Source organism: Stegostoma tigrinum, unplaced genomic scaffold, assembly GCF_030684315.1.
Source record: "Stegostoma tigrinum isolate sSteTig4 unplaced genomic scaffold, sSteTig4.hap1 scaffold_90, whole genome shotgun sequence".
NCBI classification, from domain to species: domain Eukaryota; kingdom Metazoa; phylum Chordata; class Chondrichthyes; order Orectolobiformes; family Stegostomatidae; genus Stegostoma; species Stegostoma tigrinum.
This window is the reverse complement of record NW_026728815.1, coordinates 938,675-954,086: the sequence shown is the minus strand read 5'-3', so window position 1 is coordinate 954,086 and position 15,412 is coordinate 938,675. Positions and strand designations below refer to the sequence as shown.

The 15,412-nt window shown below is 42.3% G+C and overlaps 1 long non-coding RNA gene across 5 annotated transcripts; it reads right to left on the bottom strand.

Moving 5' to 3' along the window:
• Window positions 1-2,727: 2,727 nt before the first annotated feature.
• Window positions 2,728-14,851, bottom strand: LOC132209391 (uncharacterized). Of its 5 annotated transcripts, none has more exons than XR_009445487.1 (3): window positions 14,575-14,851; window positions 13,544-13,685; window positions 2,728-9,704 (listed from the first exon to the last, which is right to left on the bottom strand). It is a non-coding gene; the product is annotated as an uncharacterized LOC132209391 (long non-coding RNA). The 5 variants fall into 5 exon arrangements; XR_009445486.1 differs by having other exon boundaries at window positions 14,453-14,843; XR_009445484.1 differs by having other exon boundaries at window positions 14,114-14,840.
• Window positions 14,852-15,412: the final 561 nt, after the last annotated feature.

The window sequence follows — 15,412 nt, the reverse complement described above, 5'->3', positions numbered from 1 at the left end:
TGTGAGCAGCTTGTATGCCAGGACTGTGGTTCACCAAGTGAATCCCTCCCCACAATCAAGGCTTGCATTGTGCCAGTCCTGGTAATTAACTAAAACCGTGTCCACACACACAATACGTGTATGCTTTCTCCTTACATGTTCAAAATCTGATAATGTTCTGTTTACAATAAACTGAGGTGTCCATAAGACCCTGGGATTATGCCTGGTGTCAGTTTCCCTTTGAGTACACTGTGAAATCAATTTAAAACAGAACAATGCAATGAAGAGAGAGTCCACACAAACACCAGGCTGCCTATGCAATCAGCTTGTAATGAATCTGGTAGTTTGATTAGATTAGACTCCCTACAGTGTGGAAACAGGCCCTTTGGCCCAACAAGTCCACACTGCCCCTTGAAGCATCGGACCCAGACCCATCCCCCTATCACCCACACACCCCTGAACACTCCGGGCAAATTAGCATGGCTAATCCACCAATCCACCTAGCCTGCACATCTTTGGACTGTGGGAGGAAACCGGAACACCTGGAGTAAACCCACACAGCCATGGGGAGAATGTGCAAACTCCGCTCAGACAGTTGCCCGAAGCTGGAATCGAACCCGGGTCCCTGGCGCTGTGAGGCTGCAGTGCTAACTACTGAGCCACCGTGCCACCCCGTAGGATTAATGACACACTATTTTAAAAAAAGTGACCACAAAAGCCAGTGATTCACTAATGTCGATCAGGGAACAGAAGCTGCCACCTGGTCTGGACTTATACAAGACTCTGGCGTCTTTGTGAGTGGACAGACAAAGAATGTTGAGAAAGAGGTGAAATACAGGTATTGACTAAATCCACATCTCAATCAGGACTTTGACATCATGTCACAAACCCTTAATCTTCACTGTTGTGAATGTCCAGTGTGGAAGATCTATGGAACACCATCACGGTGAGGACCCCCTCCAAGTCACACATCATCCTGACTTGTTTGAATCCAGTGCAGGATGAACAGCAATTTCCTCCAATTAAACACTGAGACAGCTTCTACACTGACTGCAACCTTCTGTCTAGTAACTGTGTGAAGCTGAACCAGACTGTTCACAACTCTGATGAAATACTTCACACTAAGATGAGCTTTCTCCTGCATCATCACCAAACTAACTGTTTCTATCTCAGTAACATCACCTGACTCCATCCACATCTCAGCTCATCTGCTGCTGAAACCCTATCCATTCTTTGTTACTTCTAGATTTAACTACTCTAACACAGACCGGTCCCCCACATTCAACCTTCCTGTAATGTTGGAGTGATTCAAATCTCTGCTGTCTCATTTCGAGTGTTATTGGCCCAAAGTGCATCACAGGTGCTAAAAAGATACATCAACAGATCTGTTAAAAGACTATCCAATTTAGCATCGTGATAGTACCATACAGCATGATAAGTTTTTCTCAAAGTTAGAATGGGACCTACTTTCCACAGGACTATGCAGTGGTTACTCTCACGGATTGCTGTTCTGGATGAATGCTGAGGATGAGACAACATAGGTTTTCCCCTCCCTCTCTCGCACTGTTCTTCCTCATCCCTGTTGTACCATTTTGTTTCTATGTCTCCTGTACACTCAAACATGTCTGTGTAGCTCCTTGAAAAGATAACTTTAATAAAACTTCAAGTATATTCTTTTTTGCTTCATGCAGCAAGTCATATGTGTATTGTCTCCTCTTTTCTTGCACTCGCAAAATCCTGCTGAGAAGAAAATGCCAGTTGCTGAAGGAACATTCGCAACAGTGGGATTCAAACCCACATCAATGAAAAGACTGGAGTCTTAATTCAGCACCTTAGACTGTTCAGCCACAGTAACTGACAAGTCGTGGTCATCCTTATTGTCTTCAATGATGATGTCGCTGCACCAAATTTTAGTCATGGAGCAGGAGAGGCCTCGAGACTGCATTACCATTTCTTAAATCTCTAACAACCTCAACCTCAACACCATTTTTGCCTCAAATCCCTGCAGAGTCTCCAATTTCTCTCAGGTTACCTCTCAAGCTTTTCTCTTCTCAAGAAAAGAACTTCTTGCTGTTTAACAGAAAGTGTGAAAGAAACATAGGAGGTCTGGCAATGAGACAAGTGAAATCATGTTAGTTTCAAGATATTTGCACTATTTCTTTCTCTCCGCAGGAATGGCTTCACTAACATCCTACATAATTGTTAAAAATTGTAACAACTATGTAGCAATTAAAGCTAAAATTCGATCTTCTCTCTTAATCATTTGCAGCACCCACAGAGGACTTTAGACCCATTTCTGTCCTTTTCCATACCCATCCTGAATCGAAAAGAGCGAAAATAACAGACCTGCTGAATTTATCCAGCACATTTTCTGGACATTTTGGGTTTCTAAATTAATTCCCTCAATGTGTCAAATGTCTTAAATGCTTGCTCACAAGGTCTTGGTATTTGCTATTTAAATAGTGCACTGTGAACACTTCAATCATCCATTTTATATGAAACAAGCACACAGTAACTGAACCGTCTTCACGCAAAAATACAAAAATGTATTTCCTTTCTCATCTTTTAAGCCCGTTTGGTTTTTTGTACCATTTAATATGAAGTCTTACAACTGCACCAGAAACCTCTGGTTAAAAAGATTCTGAAAATGTAGTCCGTAACATGAGAATTGGCAAAAGTTGTTGACACACAGAAGAAAGAAAATGTTGTGTGAGATTCAGCAAATAAAGGAACATTTCTTAGACTGTAGCTGAAAAAAATTGGTTTATTGAAACAGACTTTTTCACCATTCGACCGAGTGACTGGAGTTATACAGGGCACTTAAAGATGAGGGCAACAACATCACGAAATTAATTTTGAATGTTAAATCCTGGAGCAAGTACTGAAAATGGATTGCAATGTGAATGAGAAGAATACATTGGAACCTTGGGATTTTCTAAAGCAGTTACCTTTTACTTCCTTGGACTGCAGCGGCGTCAGTGAAAAACCCATTTGTCACCTTATAAAGCAGGATTTGAACATTGACTGTGGAAGGCCAAGTTAACTCAGTTGTTGGAACATACGCTGTTTAAGTGCAGAGTTGTGAGTATGAGCCCAACACTGGGCACCACCTGTTTATTTAGTATTTTCCCTTTGCAAATTCCCTTCCTCCAGCTATTCTTGATGACCCTTACATCCCATGAATCAGCTTAGCGAATCTCTTTTGCACCGCATTCAACGCCAGCATATCCTTTCTTAAATACGAGTAGCTAAACCAATATGGCTTCACCAACATCCAATACAGTTGTTACAAGATGTCCCGATCCTCAAAACACTAACACCTCGCAGTTAAGGCCAAAATTCCATTTACTTTCTTCATAACTTCAGCATCAGTTTAGGACTTTAGACCCATCCTTGTCCTTTTCCATACAAATCCTGAATCGAATAGTTATAATAACTACCTGCAAAATGCTATCCCACTGAAACTTCAACCACTTGCTCAACTTTGTAACCTAAAGTCAAGTCCAGGGCCTTCCCCTTCCTTGTTGGGACTTCTACTTAGTGGCTGAAAAAATGCTCTCCTGGATGTATTTTAAAAATTCTGATAAATCCTTCACATTATGACGACTCCATTAATGTTGAGGAAGTTGAAAGTCTCTGCTACCATAATCCTGCTACTTCTACACTTTCTCAAAATCTGTCTCCTTATTTATTTAAAGGGGTTTTCAAAAATGTCACCTGTCCTTATTGCTGTATAGATTCCCGAAGCAAAATAACAATATTTCCTCCTCCTTTACCACCTCCACTGCCTTGCATGAAGGCCCTGTATCCTGGAATACTGAGCTGCTAACCATGTCCAAGTGACAGCAATGGCTTTATGACCCCACTAATTTGTATCCTCAAATCATCTGCCTTATTCATCTGACTCCAAGCATTAAATACCATTCACCCGTGGCAAACTCGCTTATATCTTAATTGCCCAATGACAATGCCTTCCAGACTCTCTTGTTTCTTCTCTTTTTGGCCATTATTATTTTTGAACATTCTCTGGATTTCAGCCCACTGCTAAACTTTTTACATGACCCCCAACAGTACTGGAAACCCATCCCCAGCTCCCACAAGGATGCAGTTCCCATTCCAGTTTAGGTGTAACCGCTGTGTGTAATTCTACTCTTCCTGCTGAAGGACGGATGTTGTAAAACTTCAAAAGGTTCAGAAAAGAATTGTAATGGTTATTATTGTAATAGTGTACCATTAGTACACTAAGTTTCAAGCATTTTGGGATGACTCGGTTCCCAGTTGCTCATATGAAATGTACTGACTGTCATTGAGTGAAAAATAAAAACCACAGGTTCCTCGCACTTGTTGGAGGTGAGGATAGAGGAGATAGGCTCTCCATCTCCCCTTTCAAAATAAATTAGTCTGCTTTTGAGATAAAGATCCAATGCACAGTAGTTTTAATAAAATTTATATCATTTTTTCTCCCAACTAGGTAACCAGACATGTGGTGTTTTCAAACATCATGAGAAACAAGCCCAGATAACATGACTTGAATACAGATAATACGAGCAACAAAAATTCCTACAGATTCTTGGGAACTCATTGGTGTTTAACCACAGTGGCTCAGCGGTTAGCACTGCTGCCTCACAGTGCCAGGGACCTGGATTTGATTCCACCCTTGGGCAACCGAGTGTGTGGTTGTTGGCATATTCTCCCTGTGGCTGCGTGGGTTTCCTCTAGGTGCTCTGGTTTCCTCCCACGTGCTGGTTAGTGGATTCGCCAAGCTAAATTGCCCAGAGTGTTCAGTGATGCGTACATTAGGTGGGCTACGGGGAGATGTGTCTGGGTGGGATGCTCTGAGGTTTTGTGTGGAATTCTTGGGCCGAAGGGCCTGTTTCCATACTGTAGGAATACTCCGAATTCTATGAAAACCCGTCCTAATGAACTAGGGAATCCCTTTTCACACACTGCGGGTGGATTGTCTTTACCCAGTGTGAATGTGTTGATCTACAGCAATAAAACGTTATCATTTTCAAAACCTACTCTACAGTTACGTATTTGTTATTGAGATTAATGCGAAAGGACTAATAAATTAAACGCCATTTATTTCAATGCCAGAGGCCTAACAGCTAAGGCAGAGGAACTCAGGGCAAGATTGGAAACATGAAACTGGGTTATCATTGCAATTACAGAGGCAAGGCTCAGAGGTGGACAGGGCTGCCAGCTTAATGTTCTAAGATATAGTTCCTATAGAAAGGATAGAAAGTCGAAGGGGGAGGGGGAAGCAAAGCAAGAGAGGAGGGAAAAGTGGCATTTTTGAGCAAGGATAACATTACGGCGTTACTTAGGCAGGATATATCTGAGAATACATCCAGGGAAGTTATTTGGGTGGAACTGAGAAATAAGAAAGGGATGATCACCTTATTGGGATTATACTATAGCCACCCCCATTAGTCAGCAGGAATCTGACAAATAATTTTGAAAGAAGTTATCTGGAAGAATAACAGGGTGGTGATGGAAGGGATTTTAACTTTCCAAACAGACTGGGAATTCCATGGTCTAAAAGGCTTGGATGGAGCGGAGTTTGCTGAGAGTGTAGAGGAAAATGTTTTGATTCAGTATGTGATGTACCGACTACAGAAGGTGCAAAACTTGACCTGCTGTTGGCAAATAAAGCAGGACAGGTGACTAGGGTATCAGCAGGGGAGGACTTTGGGGCCAGTGACCATAATTCTATTAGTTTTAAAATAGTGATGGAAAAGAGTAGACCGGATCTGAAAGTTAAAGCTCTATATTGGAGGAAGGCCAATTTTAATGGTATTACACAAGAGCTTTCAAAAGTTGATTGGGGCAGATGTTCGCAGGTAAAACAGAAAGTTAGAAAGTGGGAAGCCTTCAAAAAAAAGAGATAACGAGAGTTCAGGGACAGTATACTCCTGTTCGGGTGAAGGACAATGCTGGTAGGTATAGGGAATTCTGGATGACTAGAGAAATCAAGGTTTTGGTCAAGAAAAACGAGGAAGGACATGTCAGGTATAGACAGCAGAGATCGAGTGAATGCTTACAAGAGTATAATGACAATAGTATACTTAAGAGGGAAATTAGTAGGGCAAAAAGGGAACATGAGGTAACTTAGGCAAATAGTATTAAGGAAAATCCAGTGGGATTCTACAAATAGATTAAGAACAAAAAGGATAACGATGGAGAGATAGGGCCCCTTAAAAAGCAGCAATGCCTCCTATGTGTGGAATTGCAAGAAATGGGGAATATAATAAAACAAGTATTATGCATCAGTATTTACTACAGAAAAGGATATGGAAGATATGGACTGTGGGGAAATAAATAGCAACATCTTGAAAATTATCCATATTACAGAGGTAGTGATGCTTAAAACGTATAAAAGTGGATAAATTCCTGGGACCTGATCAGGTGTATCCGAGAACTCGGAGGGAAGCTAGGCAAGTGATTGCTGGGCCCCTTGCTGAGATATTTGTATCATCGATAGTCACAGGTGAGGGACCAGAAGTTGGCTAATGTGGTGCCACTATTTAAGAAAGGTGCTAAGTAAAATCCAGGGAACTATAGGCCAGTGAGCCTGATATTAGTGGTGGGAAAGTCGTTCTAGGAATCCTGAGGGATAGTACTTGAAATATTTGGAAAGGGAAGGACTGATTAGGGATAATCAACATGGCTGTGTGTGTGGGAAATCATGTCTCACTGACTTGATTTTTTTTGATGGAGGAACAAAGAGGATTGAGTAGCGCAAAGAGGTGGATGTGTTCTATATGGATGTCACTAAGGCGTTTGACAAGGTTCCTCATAGTAGACTGATTAGCAAGGTCAGATCAGATGGAATACAGAGAGAACCAGTCATTTGGAAACAGATCTGACTTGAAGGTAGAAGACGGAGTGCTGGTGGAGGGTTGCTTTGTCGACTGGAGGCCTGTGACCAGTGGTGTGTCATTTATAAAGATGATTTGGATGTGAATGTAGGAGTTATAGTTACTAAGTACCAATCCTTGCAGCATACTGCAGGTCAAAGGCCTTTCCAAATGGCCAGCTCTCCCTGGATTCCATGTGATCTAACCTTGTTAATCAGTCGACCATGAGGAATATCGAAAACATCCACCGCTCTGCCATCAATCTTGTTTCTAACTTCTTCAAAAAAACTCAATCAAGTTAGTAAGGCATAATTTCCTATGGACAAAGCCATGTCAACTATTCCCCATTCAGTCCACGCTTTCCAAATATATGTAAATCCTATCCCTCAGAATTCCCTCCAACAACTTACCCACAACTGACATCAGGCTCACTAAAAGTTTATTGTTCCCTGGTTTTATGTTACCACCTTTCTTAAACAATGGCACCAGATTAGCCAACCTCCAGTGTAACAGCTCACCTATGACTGTCAATGGTGCAAATATCTGAGCAAGGGGCCCAATCGCAAGCCTAGCTTCCCGCAAAGTTCGAGAATACACCTGAAGAGGTCCTGGGGATTTATCCACCTTTATGCTCTGTATGGCATCCAGCACCACCTCCTCTACAACATGGAACTTTTCAAGATACACATTCATTTCTCTAAGTTCTTTAGCTTTTGTATCCTTTATCACAGTAAATACTGATGTAAAATACTTTTTTGTATCTCACCCATCTCGTGCATTCCCACACATAGGCGGTCTTACTGTGCTTTTAAGAAGCATAGTAGTGTCAAAATTGGCCTCATTTAAAACTTTGACTCTTCGACCAAAGTCTATCCTTTTCCATAATTATTTTAAAACTAATAGAGATATAATCATAGGCCCCAAAATATTGTCCCCCCTGCTGACCCCTCAGTCACCTGCCCTACCTTATTTCCCAAGAGAAGATCAAGTTTTGAGCAGGGACTAATGACACCAGTACAAACAGCCCAAAGATCAAAGTTCATTCCTTGATTTAAGGGCAAAATCCTTCAAATGTGGTTGTGGTGAACTTGCTGGTGTGTTAACAGTTGGGATGATTGAGTGAATCCCTTTCCACACATAGAACAAGTGAATGGTCTGTCCCCAGAGTGAACTCGCTGGTGTCTCAGCAGGTTGGTTGAGTGAGCAAATCCCTTCCCATACTCGGAACATGTGAACAGTCTGTCCCCACTGTGAACTCGTTGGTGTTTCAGCAGGTTGCTTGACTGAGTGAATCCCAGCCCACAATCAGAGCAAATGAACAGTTTCTCCCCAGTGTGACTGCATTGGTGCATTTCCAGCTGGGATGGGTAAATAAATCCCTTCCCACAATCCCCACATTACCACAGTCTCTCCCCAGTGTGACCGTGCTGGTGTTTGGGCATTTCAGATGAATCTTCACAGAATCTTCGACACACAGACAATACGCATTTCTCCCTGGTGTGAACAGTGCTTCTTCCTTTAATGTTCAAAATCCTGAGATAATTAGGTTACGACAAACAGATTGAGTGTCAGATCTGGATGTGGTTTTGTTTGATTTCTCTGAATGCAATCACAATTTCAAACTGAAGAAAAAAAAAGTAGAGAGAGAGAGAGAAACCAGAAGAACACACACAAAGATTGTCAAACTCAGAAATTAATCTGATCAATTGTGGATGCAACACTGAGGGGCACTGCTGGATTATCAGTAAAACTGAACTGGTTCATTAAATGTCCTTCAGGGAAGGGAAACAGTCAGCGTTTGTCCAAAACTACAAAAAGAGATAGAGTTTGGACAGACATGAAGGGCAGGCATTTTATTCATCTGAAAATGAATCCAATTCCTGTTTTCTCTCCATACCCTCTGATCCTTCTGAAGGACTAAGATGCAGAAAAATACCTGAAATCTGAAATAAAAACAGAAAATGATAGAGATACTCAGCAGATCTGGCAGCATCTGAAATGGTGATAGATGCAGGAACCATTGCAATCTTGAAGAAGTGTTGAGATGATCATCCACTGCACCAAAATACAGGTTACACACCGAGTGCCAGAAAACGGGCCTAGCTTCAATAGGTGCTTGATGGCCAGCACCGATACAATGGGGACATTGTTGAACACAATGTTACCCGAGTGTCTGACCCCATTTAGTTCCGTGTTTCTCTCCTATTCTCTTTTAGGAAACAGGCAGCAGCAAGTAGTGAAGAATGCAAATGATATTTCGGCCTTCATTGTGAGAGGATTCGAGTACAGGAAGAGGGATATCTTTCTATAAGGGCCTTGGTGAGACCACACCTGGAGTCATGTGCACCTTTGTTCTCCTTTCCAGAGGAAGGATGGCCTGGCTACTGAATGATCGTAAAGAAGGTTCACCAGACCAATTCCTGGGATCACAGGACTGATGTATGAAAAGAGATTTGATCTTGATTAATCCTTCTTTCTTTTAATCTTTCAGCCACCGACAACATCATGAACTAATTTCAAATCCCATTTGCTGATTTGAGTCTTTTACTGCTAAAGCTATACTTTGGTTCCCATTCCCCTGTCATACGAGTTTAAATCCTCACCAGTGGAACTAGCAAAAGCATCAACAAGAATATCTGTCCCAGCTCTGCCCAGGACAATTGTTCAAGCTTGTGCATGTCCCACCTTCCCCAGAAACAAACAAACAGTCTCAATGCCTCAGGAATCCAAACCTTTTAAGTTATAGCTCCAGCCATGCACTCATCTCATCTGTCCTCTTATGCTTTTACTAGCACATGCATTGTAGCAGCTCACACTGTTACGGGATTAGATCACGAAAGGTCCTGTGGGGGGTATAAAAGAGTCCTGTTGAGAAGGAACATTAGGGAATTTACTTGGGTTTCTGTAAACAGACAGTTCAAAACACATAAGCATTTTAACAAGAGGCAGTTTTTAAAGGCCTGGTTCAGCCACAATCACAAGTTTGTTACTTAATAAAAAGTAGAAGCAAAAGTCTGATCCTACAGCATTCTGAACTGTTTAGGTAATTGTAACCAGAAATGCAAACAACCAATTAACATGAAATGGTTAGCTGAATTCCTTGAGCAAATGTTTGTCAGCAATAAAAGCAGCTCACTGTATCATTATGGAAGGAAAAGCAATAAATGGCGTAAACACAACCTCGAAAAGACCAACAACATAGGAAGGGGCAAAGGAAGATTATAAAGAGAGAAGTCAGGGCTGCAGAGAGATAAAACAATTGAAATGTAGATACGGATAATTTGAATAAATTCTTACATCCAAAGATCAAGGGAAGAGTGACAAAGATAGATTACAAAATCCGAAATGAAGATATGGTTCGTGCCTTAGTTATTTGTGAAATCTGAACAAATTTTGTTTCATGGCTTGGTAAAGCTCGAAAGTGACTGAATTTCACACTCAGTGGAACTGGAATAGATGCTTTTTATTAAAACAAGAAAGTAATAATGGAAAGCGCTTAGAGTAGAAAATGAAACTTCAGTTTAAAAATCATTTACAGAATGCAAATCGTTGGGATTGTAAACTGCAGCAGCAAGTCAGAAACACTGTTTGATCTTTTAAGCTGAAGTAAGAGAGGGATTTTTCCACAATTTGTCAACTGTATTACAAAATTGTAGTCACTTTATATCAGAGTTGAGTTTAAAAGACTTAATCACAATTCCTAACAATCCACACTACAGTTAGTAGAGAATTTGGAAAAGTTCTTAGTGATAAGATACCATTTTGGTTTTTGGCAAAAAAATGTGGTGCAGCTGGCAAATGTCTGAGGAGGAATATAACTGTCAAAAGCATTGTAAGGTCCCAAAGACAGACGAAGTAGTTTTCGAGCTAACCTCAGGAGATTATAGAAGGGTTTAGGACTGAACATAGTGTTGTCCACGATTGTTTGAACATAGGACATAGAACATTACAGCACAGTACAGGCCCTTCGGCCCTTGATGTTGTGCCGACCTGTCATACCGATCTCAAGCCCGTCTAACCTACACTATTCCATGTACGTCCATATGCTTATCCAATGACACCCTAAATGTACCTAAAGTTGGCGAATCTACTACCGTTGCAGGCAAAGCGTTCCATTCCCTTACTACTCTCTGAGTAAAGAAACTACCTCTGGCATCTGTCCTATATCTTTCACCCCTCAATTTAAAGCTATGCCCCCTCGTACTCGCCGTCACCATCCTAGGAAAATGGTTTGCTTACTGGATTGGGTATATTGATTTGGGGTGTGTGGCTAACAATGACAACAATATTGCATGTAAATAACACCTAGCGAATGGAATAAAAATATCACAATCAGCCAGGGAAAGTTTGAGTGTCACTGTCCACTCTTCCAATCTGAGCGTATTTAAGAGGGGAATTAGGCCTCATGTGAAAGCCAGGTTTGGAGTGGACTCTGGCCTCTCCCACACATGCGGTAACAGAGCTCTGAATAAAGGTCACTTGTACAACTGAACACAACACAAACTTCTCCCGACAACAATGTGGCACTGGGTGTAAGCTTGACAATGCTACATTTGAGATCTCGTATTTTAGTGTATCTCTTAACTTCCTATCTTCAGCTTTCAGGTCCTCCTCCCTTGGTTTTCCTATGTCACTGGTACAATCGGATGTTCACCCTCCCACTCCAGAATGTCCTGAAGCTGCTCCATGTCATTGCTAATCCTGGCACCAGGGAGGCAACATACCATCCTGGATTCATGTCTCTCTCTATCCCTTACTATCGAATCCCCTGTCTCTACAGTCATATTTATCGTTTCCCTCCCCTTCTATGCAGCGGAGTCACTCCGAGTGCCATGAACCCGACTGATGCTGCTTCCCGAGTGGCCACCCCAACATCCCCCACCTCCCTCGAACAGTACCCAAAACAGTATATCTATTTGAGGGGGATGACTCTAGCACTTCCTTTCTGAGCCTTTTACGTGTCTGATGGTCACCCATTCCCTTGCTGTCTGTGTAATCTTCACCTGCTGCGTGACCAATCTGTTGAGAATGCGACCACAACGTTCTCAGTTACCATGGATGCTCCATACTGACTGCACCCACAGCTCAAGCTCTGAAAAGCAGTTAACTAGTAGCTGCAGATGGACACACTTCCTGCACAAATAGCCAATAGGGACACTGGTAATGTCCCGGAGTTTAATGCGGAAAACTGTGAGGTGATTCACGTTGGAAGGAGTAACAGGAATACAGAGTACTGGGCTAATGGTAAGATTCTTGGTAGTGTGGATGAGCAAAGAGATCTCGGTGTCCATGTACATAGATCCCTGAAAGTTTCCACAAGTTGATAGGGTTGTTAAGAAGGTGTACAATGTGTTCGTTTTTACTGATCGAGGGATTGAGTTTCAGAACCATGAGGTCATATTGCAGCCGTACGAAACTCTGGTGCGGCCGCACTTGGAGTTCTGGTCACCGCATCACAGGAAGGATGTGCAAGCATTGGAAAGGGTGCACAGGAGATTTACCAGAATGTTGCCTGGTATCGAGGGAAGGTCTTATGAGGAAAGGTTGAGGGACTTTAGGCTGTTTTCGTTAAAGAGAAGGTTCAGAGGTGACCTAATAGAGACATACAAGATGATATGAGGATTAGATAGGGTGGACACTGAGATCCTTTTTCCTCAGATGGAGCTGGCTAGCACGAGGGGTATAGCATTAGATTGACGGGTCATAGATATCGTACAGATGTCAGACATAGGTTCTTTACTCAGAGTAATAAGGGCGTGCAATGCCCTGCCTGCAACAGTAGTAGACTCGCCAAGTTTAAGGGCATTTAAGTGGTCATTGGATAAACATATGGATGATAATGGAATAGTGTAGGTTAAATGGGCTTCAGTGTGGTTTCACAGGTCGACACAACATCAAGAGCCTATGTTCTATTGTGCAAGAGGAGCACACCACAGATGTGATGTCTTCTGTTATGACTTCTCTCCAGATTAAACCAGTTTCTGCCTTAAAAAGAATTTAATTAAGCTAGGTCCTCCTCCTTCATTTCAAACATTACTATTATAAACCTAAAGCCCCTAACTTTATTTAAGCTAATACATACTTTAAAAACTGTAAGAAAGTTCTTTACGGTATCAAATATCAATTTGAGAGACTTTCTGAACTGCCCAAACTGAGACTGAGCATCACACTCAATCTTTCAGTTTCACTTTCTGTTTCACCCAACTCCAAAGCACTCTCACTTAGCCAAGCAGTACTCACAGCGCAGCCTTTTCATTTTCATTGTCTGCTCACACCCACTCTGATCTCAGCCTCCCATACTGTTTCAACACAGCTCAATGGAAGCTCAGGGAACAGCATCTTCACATTAAATGCAGTAATTTATAACCCTCAGGAATCAACACAGACTTCAGTTTCAGGATCAATGGAGTTGTCAGGAAATGGAAGATTCCACCTGGAGGGGTGCTGGAATTTGTGCCCATAAGGAATTTTAAAAGGAAGTTTGCAGGTATTCAAGAATGAAAAATGTATGGATTAAAATCATGAAGTAGGCGATTGGGACTAAATATGGCAGTTCTTTAAAAGAGACGAGGTGTTGTTTGGACAAATCTACCCCTCTCAGGCCAATATCTCCTTTCTCAGCTGCAGGATATAGAACTGAACACTTATCCCAGGGGTGATCAAACCAAAAATTTGAATATCCTGCTTTCAAGTTACAAACTTACCAGGAATATTCTCCCACGCATAGAATGGTTAAACCTCTTCCCTTTCCCAGTTAAGTGTCAATGATACTCAGATCCTGATCACTCCGCTTAATGGAGAACATGCTTTGTGATCCTGGTCTGCAAATTATTCTCAATAAATATCCTGTAAAGCAAATCCACAAGAGACAAATAACGGTCAGCCCTGGACAGAAATCCAGAAAACACAACAAGATTGTCTGGAAAAGGCAAACATTTCTCTTGGTTTCTGTTAGTTATGTATAAATCCTCCTCTTCAAAGCACCCTGCTCCCCCACACAGAAAAATGCAGAGGTAAAATACACCCATTATTAGAGACTGAGGAAGTCAGACATTAATAAATTTGACCAGGGAGCACAAGGGGACTCAGAGCACTTTCAGTGATTTGATCCCAATCATATGAATACTGGGCAAACGGATATGCTTTAATAGATCATAATATTTAAAGCAGGACTTCCTACAGTGAGAGTGCAACAGGTAACATGAAGTTCTAAGCAAGGGTTAGCGGATCCGAAACGTTATTTTTTTTTCTTTCACAGATGCTACCAAACCTACTGAGCTTTTCCAGCAACTTTGTTTTTGAACATGCAGTTCTGAACGCGTTTTCGGCATTTCTCCTCCATTAAATATCTAACGTATAACTTGCAGCAATTTATACTGCCTGAAGCCAGTACTCCGCCAGTGTCAAAAGTCCTTCCCAGGAAATACACGCCATGTCTCACAGTCTGGGAAAGAAGTCCAGAAAAACAAAAACAAACATTTCTCTTGTCTTAATCTCCTCTCCCAAACAAGAAAGGCTGCGCTTGCGTTCCACTGCAGATTGCCACCTATAAATATGGCGATCCCGCATGAGTCCCGAAGATCATTGCCCCTAATAAAGATGGTGGCAATTACCTCTGCCTATCGCAGCCTCAGGTCCGCAGCAGTTTTTTCGTTTGCTGCAAAACACGGGGCCGGCATGTTAAAATTTGTTTTCTGACATGCATCAACGGCTATTAAAGCCTCTCAGTCATTACCGAAAGTATTTCCCTCCCGTTTTTTTGCAGCTTTCCTTTTTGTCCCGTGTACTGTACTTTCGGCAAGCAGCTAACCTTCAGTCGCAGAGATATTGCGCCTCCGGACAAAGACGATCACGTGATTTTCAAACAGACAAACATCTCACTCGCTCTGATTGGTTGGAGGATAGGCCGCTTCCATTGGGGCCTCCAAGCCCCGCGCCGTGCTCCGATTGAACCAAAGCTGACATCGCTCACAGGGAGACAGCAATAGCTGCAGGTGCTGGAGTCAAGGATGACACAGTGTGAGGCTGGAGGGACACAGCGAGCCAGGCACCATCAGAGGAGCAGGAAAGTTAATGGTTCAGGACCCTTCTTCAGAAATGGGGCGGCGGGGGGGGGGGGAGGATGGGAGCTGAGACATAAACAGAGTCGGGGCTGGGGAAAGTAGGTGGGAAGGTGATAGGCGAGTGCAGGTAGTCAGTGGTGAAGATTTTTCCTGCTGTTCATTAGCTCTGTGAGTGATGGTGAGGGTTCATCCCGAGATGGGTAAAAAAAGGGCCATTCCTGATTCTCCTAATGTACGGCAAAACAGCTTGTATTTTATGGAAACTTTTACTCTGTCATTTTCCTCGATGTTTTGGCTGTTTCAGAGACTTGGATAGAGCAGGGTCAGGAATGGATGTTGCAAGTTCCAGGGTTTAGATCTTTCATTGAGGTCAGGGAAGATGGTAAAAGAGGGGGAGGTGTGGCTTTGTTAGCCAAGGACAGTACAACGGTGGCTGAAAGAACTTTTGATGAGGTGGTATGGGCTGAGATCAGAAACAGGAGAGGAGAGGTCACACTGCTGGGAGTTTTT